This window comes from Ambystoma mexicanum, chromosome 2p, assembly GCF_040938575.1.
Source record: "Ambystoma mexicanum isolate Mex_15411 chromosome 2p, UKY_AmexF1_1, whole genome shotgun sequence".
Taxonomy (NCBI): domain Eukaryota; kingdom Metazoa; phylum Chordata; class Amphibia; order Caudata; family Ambystomatidae; genus Ambystoma; species Ambystoma mexicanum.
Window position 1 is genome coordinate 1,341,704,405 of NC_090923.1, and position 17,942 is coordinate 1,341,722,346.

At 47.3% G+C, this 17,942-nt stretch overlaps 1 protein-coding gene across 6 annotated transcripts in view; it reads right to left on the reverse strand.

Annotated features, from left to right (window-relative positions):
• The window catches only part of MIEF2 (mitochondrial elongation factor 2), a 226,562-nt gene that overhangs the window by 126,218 nt on the left and 82,402 nt on the right, over positions 1-17,942 (reverse strand). The gene's annotated exons all lie outside the window — the stretch shown is intronic.

Genomic DNA, 17,942 nt, shown 5'->3' on the forward strand with positions numbered 1-17,942 from the left:
TTTGTTGAGGTAGTGCATGGCCACCGTGTTGTCCGTTAGAATCAGGACACTCTTTCCTCACACATTCGGCAGAAAAGCCTTCAGGGCTAGCCTGACGGCCCTCAGCTCCAACAGCTTGATATGGAGTCTGGACTCCGACGGAGACCAACGACCGCTGACTGTCAACTCGTTGGCATGAGCTCCCCATCCCATGAGGGATGCGTCCGTCACGATCGTCACCTCCGGCCAGGGCAGCCAAAATGGGACCCCCCTTCATCAGATTGCCTCCGACGGCCCACCACAGAAGGTCCTGGGCGACCGAGGGCGGCACCTGAACAAGGTCCGACATCCTGCCGGAGGACTGAGACCACTGGAGCTTGAGTGCCCATTGCAATGATCTCATCTGCAACCTGGCCTATGGCACCAGAAGAATGCAGGATGCCATGTGGCCGAGCAGTCTCAAGAACTCGGACGCTGGGAGAGTCTGGGCAAGTTGAAACTTGTGCACCATCTGCTGAATGTGAAGAGCCCTCACCAGGGGAGGAAAACACAGCCCCAGGGATGTGTTGAGTGCTGCTCCGATGTACTAGAGCTACTGTGTTGGCGTCAAATGGGACTTCTTTAAATTGAGGGAGAAGCCCAGCCTGTGAAGGGAGTGGCAGGTGACGGACAGATGATCCATGACTTGCTCGGGAGAGCTCCCCCTGATCAACCAATCGTCCAGGTAGGGGTAGACGTGAATTCCCCCTTTCCTGAGATGCGCTGCCACCACCACCATGAGCTTGGGGGAAGACCTCGGGATCCGAAGGGCAGGACCCGAAACTGAAAGTGCGAGTCGCCAATCGCGAACCTCAGGTACTTATTGTGCTTGGGATGGATCGGCACATGGAAGTAAGCGTCCTTGAGGTCGAGAGACACCAACCCGTCCTGAAGTTGAAGGGCCTGGGGGACTTGAGAGAGAGTAACCATCTTGAACTTGTCCTTCCTGAGGAGTTTGTTCAAACCGTGCAAGTCCATGATGGGTCTCAATCCCCAGTCTTTCTTCGAAATCAAAAAATAAGGGGAATACCATCCCTTGTTCCTCTCCGCTACAGGCACCAGTTCTATGGCGCCTTTCTCCAGCAGGGCTTGAATTTCCTGCGCAAGGAGCGGATCCGGACTCTCCAAAGAGAGGTTCCCAGGTGGATTGTCGTGAGGCCTCTGCCGAAACGGAAGACAGTAGCCGTGGGTTATGATCTGCAGAACCCACACATCTGAAGTAATGGCACGCCACTCTACAGGATGCTGCGCCAGCCTTCCCCCAACCGGCGAACCATGGGACCTGGCCTCATGACTGAGTGGTAGCGGCTGCGGCGTTGCCTGAGGGCAAAGAGGCAACTGCCCGAGCGGCCTTGGCACCTCGAGTACCCTGTTTTCCACCTCTGGCACTCTTACGGTGGCCTCTTTGACTGACAGCTCCTCTCGCTTTACTGAAGGACGAGTAATAGCGAAAGGAACCTCCCCTCCATTGTTGTCCCCTAGGACGAAAAGGCGGAGGGTGTCGAACTGCAGCGCCCAACGACTTTGCTGCAGCTTTGGAGGTCTGCAACCTTTCAAGGCTCTCGTCAGCCTTGCTGCCAAAAAGATGTTCACTGTCAAAGGGCATGTTGAGGAGCCGGGACTGCACATCAGGAGCAAACCCAGACTTCCGCAACCACACAAACCTGCGTATTACGGTGCTCGCTGCCATGGACCGGCTGACACAATCTGCCATGTCCAAACCCGACTAAACGGCCTCACACATGGCACCCTTGCCATCCTGAACCATAGCAAGGAAACCATCCCGTTTGTCCCCTTCGGGAATATGTTCAGCCGCTAATGCAACACAGTTCCACAGAGTGTGTGTGAAACGAGACAACGCACGTACAGAGTTGGCTGCCTGAAGCGCCATACCCCCAGAAGAAAACACTTTCTTTGCCCAGCCATCAAAACATTTGTCATCCCTATCTGGAGGGATGGTAGGGTACGACGCCTGCTTTGCGGGGGCCGTAGCCTCCTGCACCACCCAACTCTCCGGAGTGGGGTGCCTGGACAAGTAGCAGGGGTCGCTACTGGCTGGATGGTATTTTCGCGACAAAGACTTGCCCACTGCCGGGAGACTCTCCGGAGCAGTCCAAGCCATTGCCACCCTTCTCCGTGAGATCATCCTGAAACTCCCCTGGGGGAGCCGACCATCCCAAGTACTCGGTGACCCGAGACATAATGCGCCGGTATGAAGAATAGGCATGAGTGCCAGGCTCCGGCCTACAAAACTCATCCTCCGGAGAGGTGTCCAGTCCACTGGCATCATGCGGTGACTGCCTCAGGTCATCAAACTGGCTATGGCCTGAGAGAAGCTCATCTGGCACCGTAACCGGAACCAAGCCTTCATCAGAGCCTTCATCACCCTCTGAAATGTACTCCAGGCAGTGAGAGGAAGACACCTGTGGACCAAAGCTATGCCTGACCTTAGCCAGAGCCTTTCTAGGGGCTAACCCCGTACCACGGAGCCCCTCCAACACCACTGCCTCGAAAGGCGTCGAGGGCGCCAAACGAGTCGGCGTCGACGGAATTGGCGTCGACGTCAGCTGCAGCGCCGCTAGCATTGACGGCATCGACACAGGCCTCGAAGCCGGAGCTCCAAGCGCGTCTCTCGATGACCTAGGCACCGACAGCGTCGACGACCCCCCTCGGAGGCGGAGCCTCGAGAGAGATCGTCGACGACCTTGGCGCAACAGGCGTCTACGTCTTCCTCGAAGACAGCACAGGATCACGCGGTCTCAAGCGCGTCGAGGACCGGGACCTGGAACAGGCATGGCGAGAACGGCTATCCTTGTCCGAGCGGGACCTCTCCCGCGAGCCGTGCCGACCACCCGAGCCCGAAGGCGTACGGGTGGTGTCTCTCGACCGGTGCCGACAGACCCCACTCGGAGGCGCGGACGGACCGGTGCCCTGCGATCCGAGAATCGCCAACATTTTCTTCCTGAAGGAAGCCCATTCCTCCGGTGTCGCTTGCATGGTGGGATAAGCGACCCGCCGACGGGCAAAGTCCTCGGAAGAGGACGGGGAAGGCGACCGATGCCGGCGCTTCCGGGAATGCCTCAAAGAGGCAGAGGAGTGGCGAGACCGACTCCTGGAAGGAGACCCACTGGACTTCCGACGACGGCGCGGAGAGTCGCCTCTCGAGTCATCTGTCGAAATCCCCGTAGACCTCGACTTCCGGGGCTTAGCCACCCGACCGACCGACAACTTCTTCTTGCACTCCCGCAAGGCCTTGGCCGTGAGCAACTGGCAGTTGACAGTCGTCTGTATTGTGGGCCTCCCCGAGGCACCAGAGGCAGGTGTCGTGCGAGTCCGTGACCGACATTTTGGACCCACAGTCCCCGCATTTCTTGAAGCCCGGACGCAGGGTGGAAGACGAGGTAGACATCGTTTCACAAACAGGTTCTCACAAAAACCGAACAGGTTCAAATGAACCGAGAAGAATACAACAAACTCCCAAGAGTCGAGGCGTACTGAGATTCACGAAGCGAACACGTTCGCAGAAAAAACAGAACTGAGGCTACGGGCGTCGTGCAACGTGCGTCCTACTTATCACATCGAGTGACGTCGGCCGTCGGAGGCTGTCCTCGGGGACGGCGCATCGACGCAGGGCGCAGAATATTTTCCGAAGCAGCACAGCTGTGGACATTACCGGTCATAGATATGGAATACGATGGAGGACCCAATCCCCTCAAAAATCCTCTATTGTACAAAACAATAAATCTTGATCCTTTACTCATTGTGTCGTCTCCATCTTACAACCATTTACAAATCAACAAAATATACATCACTTTGCATGAACGTCAGAGGTAAGCGAAAAGAAATAGGAAGTGAATGCAGAGGCAAAGAATGTTAGGAAAGGAAGTGTAATGCAGACAACTGACAGACAAGATTACTGGCAAAGACCACTACTGTATATTTTAGATGAGCCAGACCGTTCAGGGAATAATTGGGCAGTATCTAGAGAGACAGTTGTATAGCGTGGTGGGTATGAAAAGGCAATAGATTGAGCATTTCATTAACATAGTAGGAATAAGAACGCAGGACAATATTTGTATTTATTTTATTTGTAGAGCGCACCAGGCCCAGGGGCATCCGGGCGCGAGGAACTTGGTAGAGATATTTACATAGATTACACAACATACAAAAAATAACAGAACGTAAATGTACAGTATAATACAAAGGTGATCACACTGAGCAATAATATAGGTGCATAAAATGGGGCTAAACAAAGTTTAGAGGAGGCAAAAGCTCAAGGTGATTATTTGTGTTGTAACCAAGCATAAACACCACGGTGGCAAACTAGCGCTGGCATTGCTCAAGGTGAAATTATCACTGACCCCTGGCATTGTGCATTCAGGAATTCTGCTTCCAATAGAGGTACTACACTGGAGCACTCAACTTCATGGCATCAATTTTGGTTGGAAAGCATGGCAGACATGGCAATAGACTGTGGTCCAGAATAGCAGTCGACACCCATTTTGATTTTCATGCTGTTTTACAGGATGCTGGCCTGGTACACCAAATCGCCAGGACAAAGTGTATGTTACTGTTTTCTCTCTCTCCAAGTGCTCAACCCAATGTTCAATTGCCTCTTCTCACTTTGTGCTCCCAGCTTCATTTCTGCATGCGATGAACCCGCTTCTTTCCGGGTGTAGTCAAAACTAAAGCCTCGACACAACCTCCTACTCTGCATTGTAATTGGACATGTGTCAGTTTCCTCCTGGCATGCAGTGTGCATGGGGACATGTAGGAATTTAATTTTGTTAAAAGAAACATGCACATGGATGCGTGTTAGGAATGCCTTACGTGCAGTACTTACAATCAAAAGGGGTTTACTCCCCCAGGGTCTGTCTATATCGTTTCTGAAATGAAGTGTCTGGCATCGGCACGTTACTCGTGGCTGAATGATGGTCCATGCAGTAACTACCCTTTCTCTGAAAGCACTCCTAAATATCGGTGCCTGGGTACTTGTTCTGCAATAACATGACCACTAAAATAAGTTCACCATCTCTTTTTCATTTAAGGGACTAAGCAATTTGGCAGCAACAAACTGGGCGAAAGGTATAAAAGGATCCAGATTAACAAATTGTCCAATTCAAATACTTAACAAGTATCTAGATTCTGAGTACATGAATCAGTTGACCCAGAACAAATTGCAATTTAACTTTTTTTAAATTTATTTTTATAGAGGGGGGGGAATCAAAGGGGTTGAGGCTCTCTCTCGTTCCCTCTAACACACACGTTTATTTAAAAATCAGAGCATACAAACCATGAATTGCTTACCACATGGCATACCATCCCTGTAGCTGCCGTATGTGGCAAGATAAGTTGGCTAAGGTTCTTTATATCTTGCGCCGTCTCATCTGGGCTTTTTCAAAACCTGCAATATCATTTCGTCTTCGGTTGACCTCAATATTATTAGAATTCTCTGTTTTTTGAGGCACCTTATTTCGAAATAAAAAGGAATGCTTCCAAGGCTCCTCTTCTAAGTGCCAGTATTGAATGCCCTCTCCTCACCCCGCACAGCATCCCAACATCGACCTGCTCCATTTCAGTGCCATGTCTATAAGCCGCACTTAACATTGGTTACAAACTCTGTCTACTCCAAGTGATGCCCTGTGAAGTCATAAGGAGTGCTTGGTGATGGTGAAGCTGGTAGGGAGTCCTATTGCTAAGCAGAACAAGCAAAGTAAAGTGTTTTATTAGCATTTTCGCTGCAACCACAACAATACTACACGGCCACTCCCTTCAGGGTTTTATTAGTAACATAGATCAGTATCGAATCATAGCCATCCGCCATACCCCACAGGCACAGCACTACCATGTTTCACTCTCCCATAGCAGTATGCCATTAGACTGGATTTATAAACTCTGGCCCGGTGGACGGAGATGTTTAGGAGGCCAACCTAGTTCTAGCGTACAGCAGAACTGTGGGAGCATAGCCAAACCAATCAAGGTAGCATGGAGAGTGGTCAAGGCAGAGTCTCAGGAGAGGAGTTTGTGGTAAGGGGTCCACAATGAGTCCACACAATGAGCAATCAAGGATTACACTTCTGGCAAGTACAAAAATACTATATGTATTACTGGCCATAAGAAAAATTCAGTTTACCCGCCCTCCTCACCCCCGCCCCCAAATACCCGAAAAGGGAAGGGAAGTAAATAATTTTAACACCAAAAGTCCACAAGAATGTCAACCCCAACTTATAGCCCTAAGTTGTATGGGGCTTAGTGCCCAGAGGTTCAAAGTTTCCAAAGGTTTTAGGGAGTGGGAAAAAGTTAGGAGGAGGGTCCCGTGGTCGTGACAAAGGTTCCAAAAGTCAGAAGACGACAAACTGGCGAGTAAGACTGTTCCTAGCTTTTGGATGTCCAAGGAACGCGTCCAAAGGCTTCAACCTGCTGGGTTACCAGAGGACAATCGGGACCAGTAGTTCCAACTAGTCCAGAGGATTGACACACCAACAAGGGTCTTCTGAGATCAGTAGCCAGGAGGGTCTCCACCAGGACTTCAGCAAGAGTGGATCACCAGGCCTCTTCAGGATGCTTCCACAGATCTTCCTTCTTCTGCAGGGCGACTCAGGATACTTGGCTCCTCTTCAGATCTGCTGGAATGGCTGCAGGGCTCCTTTTCTTATCCCAAAGTCAGGTGAGTCATCAGACTCAGCCCTCCAATGGAAAGATCTGCCCCACATATGCACACCAGCAATGGTTCAAACGGGGACCACTGTGGGTCCGACTCATGCATTCACACTAGACATTCAGGCACCAGTAGGTTGATGGACCAGACAGTCCCAGCTCACTTCCTGGGAACCACCACTCAAGGCAGGCACTAGCCCGCAAAGAACACTGCTTTTCCTGGGCAATGAATGACCAAAATAGGATGTTTCTGTACTGGCCAGGCAGGAAAAAGGCAAGATGGCCAAGTAACAAACAAAAAAACTGTGTGGCACAGCCATGTTGGGACACTAGCCACCGTTAGGCGGTAAATGCGGTAAGGCTAAAGGCTAGACGGCACAAAAATATAGTTTTATCAGAGTTTGTCATTAATTCAATAAAAAAGGGTGAGATAAATGCCCATCTTTCCCCATCCTAACAAGGATGTCCCTACCTAGCAAACTAGACTAAAGAAGGATGACCTAGTGTCCAAAAAGTTTCAGACCCTCGCACCAATACAAACAAAAATATAACAAGGAATATTTGGCAATCTTCAATTCAACACCACAGTGCAAAAGTTCAAACACATAAGTTTCAAAGAGTACACCTTGTGAGCAGGGTTGTGTTCCCTTCCCCTGACTCAATGCAGGAATACTTGTGGAAAAGTTCTGATTCAACAACATTCTATTCAGTCCAACGCAAATGTTCCCTTTCTCTCAATACGACATTCCGTTGGATAAAGAAAATGTCTCCTTCATAAACACTTGTTCCCAAAATGTTATCTCCTTCTTGGCAAGGCAAAAGTCTTTCTCACCAAACAACAGTTCACAAATCAATGAAAGTGTTCTCTTCAAGATATAAAGCAATTATTAGCATACCATACTTTTTCTTCCAACTAATTACTTTTGTCAGGATACCAAACAATTTCTTCTTGTAAAGCAACAGTTTATAACAAAATGATAATAGTGGTAACACTCTTTACCACACATTTGGCCACAAAGACATCGTTTCAAAACATCATCATCATCATCATCTTTCCTGGTACACTTGCCTGCCAGGACTAACTACTATTGCTCCCTTTCCTGGTTTACTCGCCCGCCAGGATAAAATCTACCACTACTACAATTATTCATAGTGGCAATATTTGCTCCAAGATTCTTCACACTAGTATCCCATGTCAGGAGAATTGAACAATGGGTGCCTCTTTTATAGTCTCTTGACAATATGGGTTACAGGTGTTGCCCAATTTATGTTCCTCAAAAGGAGGAATTGTGCGTGTGTGGCTTCTGTATAGTTTCTTTACAGCCTTTTGGCTGTTGGCAATACAGGTTATAGTTTTCTCCTTATTAGTGTCACATAAAAGAGGAATTATGCCCTGGTAGCCATTTTACTTTCTTTGGTCGGTATTCAAAATTGTCATTTGCAATTAAATGGTATTCTTGGAGCGCCCTGGGGTCACCGCTAGGTTTAAGCCAATTCACCCGTCTGGCTTGGCATCTCGGCTTCCTGGTTAGCTGAGGCAGTGGACCTCCTGTGGTCTGCCCGTTCTGCTGACAGCGTCTGCTTAACTTCAGTGGACTTCTTTCCCCCGAAGCTCCGGTACACCGAAGCATCGCTCGCCTGAATGGAAGCAAGTCTCCCTTTCAACTGGCTTTCACTCTCCGATGCGGCTTCCCGCTGCAAACACCCTACACTTTCCTTTTTGCATCGGCACCAGCCTGGGTTCCTGCTGTTTTCACAGCGACCTCAGCACTCCGATCTGCTTCGGCTACACCGTCCACACCTTCTCTCAGCTGTAATTTATTTCTCCATTTAAATGTCCTGCTCAGGTGTTTCCCTTTAGACAACTAGACCGCTCATTCTGGTTAGTTGCACTTTGGATCCTCACTAACTCGGAGCCCCTCTTCCTCGTGCCAGTACTACAAGCATTCTGGGTCTTGTAGTGCCTAGTGGTTTTGGTCCTTTATATTTATTTAGTTTAGATTGTTTTGAAGACAGAGTTGTCCGAGTTAGAAAATGTTGTGAAGAAGGTTTGTGTTCTAACATTGGGGTTAGGCCCACTATTTAAGACATTATCATAACTTTTAAAGGATGTTGGAGCCAAGTCCTGAACACCCAAGGTGCACTCTTCAGTCCGATTAAATGATTTGTCACAACATCTTCTGGGTAGTTTCATTGGAGGGAATTAAACAATGACAGCAGGCCACAATGTATTTGGGAATTACAGAATTCTCATCATCCACAAAGGATGAATACTGCGTCTCTCCTAAAGAAGTCACCACTTTCCCCTGACAGCCATCTCCTCCCATGTGATCCTCCCTCCGGATACCACCTCCAGGGTTAGGATCATGTAGTGGCTGCCTTCCTCTGGCCAGATGGGAGGGGATCTCAGGCTCAGGTCTAGTGAAGACACTGCAGGATTCAATAAAGTAGCCTAGGGTCATAAAAAAGAAACCCCATTGCGCTGCATTGGAATATGCATTGTGCAATGTCAAGAACTTACCCAAACAGGCAGCAAAGTCAAAATACTAAGGGAACCCCAGTACTGACAGTCGGAGGGACTAGTCAGTTTCCCCATAAAATATAAGCAAAAGGCCAGTGGAGTGACGCTGAAGGCTTGACTTCACTGCAAAATGTTAGGACAAAGTGCAAAAACAACAGCAAAAGGAGGAAAAGTTGTTCAAAGAAAACGTTCCTAGCATCCACCATCCCCATGCTCACTCGGGTACTGCAGACAGTCCAGCCACAGACAGGCTCACAGGACAAAGCCCAAAATCAGACATGAATCTCACTGGTAACCTCACACAACTCAACTACCCAGACCCTTGCTCCACACACCTGAAGTGTCTCTCAACTCTCACTCACTGCACTTGGGCCACCTCGATCCAGGCCCCACTTCACCTTCTACTCTTCTGCCCCACCACCACGAGGCTCAACCTCTTTCCACTTAACCTCGCTCATCAGTTAGTGCCCACTCCTTTTTGCCTTACCATCACCCCCATTCACCCTACTCACTGCGGCTGTACATTTTAACTCCAGGCGAAGCCATATCGTGGCGCACCCAACTACGACATAGCAGCCCACTGCTGCTCCGCTCCTATAGGGTTCTCAGGCATGCGTAATCCCACCTATCAGCTCCCTCCATTTTCCCCTTCCACACCCCACTCTACTGCCTGGCCCTCCCCAAAGCTTTGTGCTTAATCATTATGACCATCTCCACACTCAAATATCCCTCACCCCTCACCCCCAGGTGGTCCACCACCCTACTCCCCAATTCGACATCACAACCTTATCTATCCCCAAATAGTAGACACCTCCAACATCATTGACATCGCCTTAATGAAAGATCTCTTTGTAATAAGACTGCTGCTGTTTTGGACCCATTTCTACGTCTAAACCTTCACTTCCTCTACATTACAGAAACGTGGACCTCCCCTCCCCACAATACATCTGTTCCTGCATCTCTCACCTCCTCCTCCTTCGCCCATGTCCCCCGCTCCACTGGTCGCGGTGGCAGCATTGTTCTCCTTTTTCACCCCAAGTGCCTATCTACTCCCTGTCCTACATTTCTTACAGTCTACCCCTCCTTTGAATATATGTACAAAATATTTACCTCCCCACACACCATATCCTTTCTCATTATTTACCTTCCACCTGGCCCTCTTGGATCCTTCTACGATGACATTGACCACCTTCTTGGCCTCATTGCTCCTAGTCCCACACCCCCAATTTAGCTTGGCGTCTTTGACCTGCATCCCTCTATCCCTCTACACCTCCACACCTCCACCACTTACCTTATCTCCCCTTTCCTATCAATACTTGACTCCTACCTTCTTACCCCTCTCCCTACCCCACTCACTCACTCACTCACTCACTCACTCACTCACTCACTCACTCACTCACTCACCCGGCTCCACTCTCGACCTTATCTTCGTTTCTTCTTTCACTGCTTCCTCTGTATCTGACTTCCCTAGCTATCTGTCCAACCATTATTTACTCTGTCTCCCTCACCCCCCTGTTCTCCCCCCCTGCACCCCCACCCTCCACCTCCTTTTCCCAATGTGACCTGCGCAACATTAATCCCTCTCTTTCTATGATTCCTGGGCCTCTTCCCTCCCCCTCTAACTCACTTTACTTCTCTCTCTGCAAACAAGGCCTCATTCACTCTATCCTCTTCCCTTACCTCCAGTCTTGACCAACTCTACCCTCTCACCTCCTTCCGGCCTTCCCGCAAACCCGCCCCACCTTGGCCCTCTCCACATTTTTCTTCTATGCGCTGCCTCATCCGACGCCTTGAAAGACGCTGGCATAAACACCGCTCTCCAGCCAACCAAGCCACCTACTTCTCCTAACACGCCCTCTATGACAACTGCATCAATTCTGCTAAACAAACTTACTTCTCAGACTTCTTCCAGGCTCAATCTTCTCACCCCTGGCGAATCTTCCAAACCTTGACCCGCCTTCCCTCTCCCCAACCCCTGATCACTATATTGCCTCACCTCTTTCAGCTACTGATCTCACAAACTTCTTCTCCTCCAAGGTACACACTCTACATCAAGATATTTTACGATTCCCCCTCTTACACCCCCCTTCTCCATTTCACACAACCCCCTCCACCACCATTTCTAACTTTACACCTGTCTCACACTCTGAAGTTTCCCTCCTCCTGTCTAAAACTCACCCAACCGCTGCTCCCTCCGACCCCCTTCCCACCTCTCTCATCCCCAAAGTCTACCCTCTCCCGATACCGTACCTTACCTCCTTCTTCAACATCGGTCTTACAACCGCTACCTTCCCTTCTGCCTTCAAGCAGGCAACCATCATCCCAGTTCTCTGCCAACCCTCTCCTGGCTTCCAACTTTTGCCCCATCTCTCTCTTAGCCTTCCTAACCAAACTCCTTGAACGCCTTGTTTACTCACAACTCTCTGCCTACGTCTCCAACCTCTCTCTCCTTCCTCCTACTCAATCAGGGTTTCGCCCCCACCACTCCACTGAACCACTCTCACCTCCGTTCTGAACACCCTTCTCAATGCTCGCTACTCCAAACACTTCTGTCCTTTTCTCCTTCACCTCTCAGCTGCATTTGACACTGTAGATCACTCTCTACTTCTCGACTCTTTCTCCTCCTATGGCTTCAGTGGCTCCGTCCACAAATGGTTCACCTCATATCTATCCAACCGCACCTCTGCAGTTTCTTGGGGCGGCCGCATCTCCCCCTCCTACTCCCTCGACTACAGTGTCCCCCAGGGCTCCGTACTCGCCCCTTTTCTCTTCTCTCTGTATACCTCCCTTCTTGCTCCAATCATCTCTTCCGTTGGTGTAACTCACCACTTCTAAGCCGACGACACCCAGCTTTTCCTCTCCTTCTCATCTTTTACCCCCAACATCCATCATAAACTCTAATCCTGCCTCACTGCCAACAGATCCTGGATGTCCTGCCACTTTCTTACCCTGAACACTGAAAAAACCGAAGTCTTATTCTTTCCTGCTAATACCCTCCCTCCTCCCTCTCCCTGCATTCTCTTTCCTCCCTCCCAGCTCCCCATCTCCCCCTTTGCCCGCAATCTTGGTCTCCACTTCCTCTACCCTCTCCTTTACTCACCACATCTCTCTTACCTCCAGGGCCTGTCGCTTCCATCTTTATAACAATCGCAAAGTCCGACCCTTCCTTACCTTCTATGTCACTAAACTCCTAATATCTTCATTAATCTTCTCTCGACTTTTCTACTGCTCAGCTCTCCTGTTCGGCCTCCGTTACTCACATCTAGCCCCCTCAAATCCATCTACCTTTCAGCCATCCGTTCTTTCGGTCATCTCACTCACCATGATTCTATCTCTTCTTCCCTCTCTTCTCTGGGCTGGCTCTCCTTTCACTCTCAACTCAAATATAACTTCCTTTGTCTTGTCTTCAAATCTCTTTATGGACTTGCCCCGCCCTACCCCGCATCCCTCCTCTCATTCTACTCTACCTCTTGTTCTCTCCGCTCTGCTAATCACTTCCTACTTACTGTTCAACCCGCACCTTGTGCACCATCCCGTTTCCGTTCCTTCCAACTTTTTTCTCCACTTCACTGGAACCTTCTCCCTCTCTCTATCCGCTCCATCACCTTGTACTCCTCCATCCACACTTCTCTAAAATCCCACCTACTCCAGTCTCCAGCCTGACAGTTCTCCACTGTTTTTAGATAACTGTCCTGCCCAGCACATGCTTATTTTCTGTTTGTTGGTAAATTGTTCCGTATATAGTTCTCTGCTACCTGATTCATGTATTAATATTGCTGTAATGTATTTCTTATTGTTTCATGTAAAGCGCTTTGGCTAAAAGCGCTATATAGAATTCAATAAATACAAATACACACATCACCCACCACGCAGTCAGAGCTCAAGTTTCCCCTTGCCATGCATGAGAAGGTCATCAGTCCTGTTTTTTTAGGGAACATTCCTATAGCAATATGGCAAGATAGGTATTTTCTTTATTATATTATTTTGAGTAAACATGATAGAAATGTCCAGTCTGTGTCAAGACTCCTCCAGGCCCACCACACCTGGCAGAAAGCCCACACCATCAGTTAATGTACGTACAGCCGCCCCCCACTCCCCCTACACGATGCTGCACTGCTAGGTTGGAGCTTGATAAGAGACAAATAAATGAAAATACAACACATCTAGAAGACATTTTCATGAACTGTTCAGAGTTTTGTAAGTGCATACTTTAAATCAAGCAACCACAGCTGCAGTGCTTTATGCTATGCCCTGCTTAGAGAGCCCCAATCTACAATCCCAATGAGGCATGACAACTGCAATCAGCTTTATCGCCAAAGCCCATCTCTACACTGTTACTTCTATCTCTCCAGGCCAATTTCTGACATCGGCCACAACCGGTACTACTATCCCCTTTATTTCCCAGTGTTTTCCTGGCATCTCACTCATTGTCCGACTCTTCTACATTCCTCTTAATTTCTGCATCACACCTCCAATACTCCCCTTGGTCTATTCTCTCAGTTTTCTTCTCACGTCTATTAAACAGTTTTCATTTCAGTTGAGCGGTCGCCCCCCCCCCCCCCCTCCTCTCCACCCTCTTCATTGTCTGTATTTAACTACTAATCACAGAATGACACTGCCAGGTGGCAGATGCTTCTTCATCCATTCGCTCAACAATTTTTAAGCCCAAACCCCTAAACCCATTCTCTTCATTCTATTTCAGCTTCAAACAGCCGCTACATTTGCTCCCATGTTGTTGAATCGGTCACCTCCCCCCGCTGGCCAGCCAGTCTTTCTAACAAGAATGTGTGTATGTTTATTTTTTATATACACATGTTCAAAATACTACATCCCCTCATAATGGCTTTCCCATTCAAGAGCCTATTTCCACTTTGTATGAAGCTCTGCCCTTTAAATCTCATTGCGCCAAGTTGCCTAATGTGCTCCCATATTATGTTCACACAATCTTCATTATGTAGCTACATGTATGCAAATCTAAAGTGTATCACACTATACACAAAATAACACTAAACGTAACCTTTAAGAAACCTCAATTAACTATCCTAGATACATGCAAAACCAACATTGTAACAATATTGCATCCATTCTCAACATTAATATGGTGCACGCAAAGTGAATCTCTTCTTTCTGTTGAGATAAAATCCATCTACCCCAACAAAAGCAGGAGCAATGATTCAGTTGTCCCCAAAGGTTCAAGGGAAAGCAGTGCCACATTGGGTTTCTTCTGGTCTTCTAGAGAGGCATAGCTGGCCATCTAATTCAGAGGAGAGTCAAAGAATACTTGTGCATGGCTCCAGTCCTTCCTCGAGTAGCATGGCCTTCCAGGAGTACAGGTTTGGAGTTTCAGTAGTAGCCAAGGTGAGCGGGGAAGGGCATCTGCTTTTATCCCCCTTGGGAGACAGCGAGTGAACATAGTACCGAAAGACACACCAGCATAATTTAGAGGGTTGGTCAGCCAATGGATGGCGAACCCTTCTACACACTCAGGAAAGTAAGCTGCACTATCCCCAAAATCATCTGCATATGGTAGTCAGACAAATTTTAGGTTGACCATAGCCCCCAGTCCTGGGATACAGGCACCAAGTGGCCACCTTCTCTCCTACACACACAATTGAGAACGGGGGATAGTCATAATCCCTCAGGTCGTTGATGCAAACAATATATGTTTGTGAAAAGGTGGGAGGGGGTCAAAAAAACCCAACCAAGTAGAAAGGCTTCCACAAAGTGGAACCATTTTACTTAAAGCAAACATCTACTACAAGCCTAGCCACAGGAGTAACAGAGGGAGAGTAAGCTCCCTGGAACACTATGGTGTACTTTTGTGGTTCCCTTGCCTTGGGAGTCACAGGGACTCTCAAGGCAGACCACAAACATAGCCAGATTGTTAGGTTTTGGATAAAGTATCTCTGGGAGGAACATGGAGCCAGAAACCAAAGAATCCAGTAGAAAGCTGAGAGGTCTATCAAACTTAGACAGAAGAACTCCAAAATGGGATTCTGCTTTAACATAGTGCCATCCATAGCAGGTATTACCCAAACCTAAACCCAGACTACTCCGTGGGCTAGTGCAACAGACACTGCAGCCGTTTGAGCAACGTCACTGACTTTTCTGCGCTTTCATGCTTCAGAAAGGGAGCATGAGAGCCATCAGGATTTTTGAGCCTGCCATAATAAATGTACAACGGATGGTAATAGCAAACTACAGAGGGGAACAGGGATGACATTTAAAAAAGAAAAAAAAAAAAAAAGATTTTTGTGAGACATTAACGGATAGGTAGTAAGAAATGCCACACAGGATAGAAAAAAAACAATTCTGTACTGTAAAGATAAACTAAACTAAAGAGACCTTGCCAGAAAGCAGCGACTATTTACTGAACCTGAGGCACATGAGCCAGAACTAAGGACTAGGCAAATACCAGCCAAGGCAGCCCATAGAAAAGGCAATAAAGAGAACTTGGTGCATAAGGGACCCAGCATCTAGAAAGTTAGGTTCACATAGTTTAGTATTAGAAATACAATATTTTTCTGATCCAAAACCAGCACCGTCAGTGTTGGAAAAAGGAGAAAGACTGTAATTATTAACCTCCAGCACACACACAAAAGAATCACCTCCACCCTATTGTTTCCTTGCCCCAGCTCACTTATTTCTTTTAAAATGTTAACATTAATTCTGCGCTACATGTTACAGTTATTCTTAATGTCCTCCAATCAATCCCACATCAACACATAATGTGAATTACAAACCAGTACATTAAATTATACGGGTTTCTTGTACACTCCTTATAGAACATCATCACTTATAAGTGGCCAGATGAAATCAAGTGGCAACCACAGTAACGGCTTCTAAATACATCCTTGAACACTAACAGTTTTCACAAGAACTTTTCCATTGAGAGGCCATCCTAGCTCATGGGCTCAACTAACTAGTTGGGAAATCATGATTTTCTACATACCGCAAAAACAGCCACCAAGTTCTTAAGTAATATGGCATCACGTTATCCAGTGACTAACTTGACTATAGGCGTTCCTTTCTTTTTCCTGGACCTGAAAACCTTGCTTACATTGCTCGAAAATCAGGAGACTGGCCTACTATAACACTGTCCTAGAGTATTCACACCAGTGGCTCTGTCAAGTGCTTACATAAAAGGGTATAGTACCCATGTGCGTTTTTAGACTTCCTGGCTTGGTATGTGTACACTATGCATGAACACAGCCACGCATGTGTATGTACACTGATGTTACGTGTGAACACAATTCTTTATCATGAAGTTATTGGTGATTTCAAAAAAGTTGTCATAAAAATAGGTTCCTAGGTCCTTTGAAACCATATGTGGTGTTCCACCTAGATGATCTTGCTTATGGCTGAACATTGTCAGCACCTGCAGCAACTCAAGTTTTCCAGTCACATACCAGATCCCCCATGAGTGGAGAAGACACCATTGTCTAGGTTAAGATCCTCCCCAGAAGGCAATTTAGGGATATGTTTGTAATCCCCAAATTTACTAATGTATGTGCTTCTTCTCCCTTCCTCTCCCTCCCCCACCCCGTCCCTTTCCCGCTCTGTATCCCATACAGGCCGGTTATCACGAATAAGGAAGCTAGATTCAGCTATTCAACAACCACAGCGCTACTAATCACGCTGCTCCAGCCCTGATGAAAGTGGTCCACACCACTGAAACCGGTCGGCTCATCACAAAACTGTACCTGTGCAGCTAAATTGAATAAAAAAGCCAGACTACAGTTTGATCCTTCCACTAAAATAAGGAAAAAAGGAACGATCAAGGATTTTTTTTTACTGTGTATTCATAACACAGGGACCCAAAATTCCTGTATAACAGACAAAAAAAATTTGAAAAATAGAAATTGACAGGAGGACCCCAGGTCCATTATGTATTAACCATACCCACCCCCCATACACCACGGTCACAGTGGTAAAAATGCTACAACAAAAATTAATGGACTGTGGGTTTTTAGAAGAAAATCTGCCCTCGACGGAAACCGAATAAAAGTAAACATTGTTTCACCTACAGGACAGTCTTTTTATGACATATAACAAAGTATTTCTGACTAAAAATCCTTTGTTGTTTTTTAGCAAATTATTCAAATAAAATACCCGGATCTCATTGTGGGACTACTACAACACTGTCCTAGTCGTCCTAGACCCTGCATTTTCCATGGCTGAAATCTCTTATTGTCTAAGCCAGGTGTAACATCCTTGTTATTGTAGATGGGTGTATACTTCTGTATTGCTACTTTCCAAAACCCAAGAGTGAGCCATCAATGCATCTTGCTCTATTTCAGTTTAATTATTGCTTGAATTGAGAGTGCAACCATAATAAATCCTTCAATGGAGCCGATAAATAGCTTTGCTCAATCAAGGCAGTTTTTGTCTCCTTTTCCTCACATGACCAGTCAAGCTTTGTTGTGATATTTGCCCACAGTAAATATCTTGTACTCAGGCCCCTGTTTTTACACACCTGCCACAACGGTTTCACCACTCTAGGATGTTTATTATGATGTTGGATCAACTTAATTTTAAATCTGTAAATAAATAGGGGTAATGATTGACCAACGCATTGAAGGCGGAGCAAAATATTCATTTTCACATTTTCCTCTTAAATCCTGAACTACTGCGGACAACTAACCAGATATATTATTTTGGTATAGGTGGCCAAATTTCCTAGTTAAAAAGATGCCTAGGTATTTACATTTCTCTTTTTCCCCATGGAAATTAAATGCATCTTTTA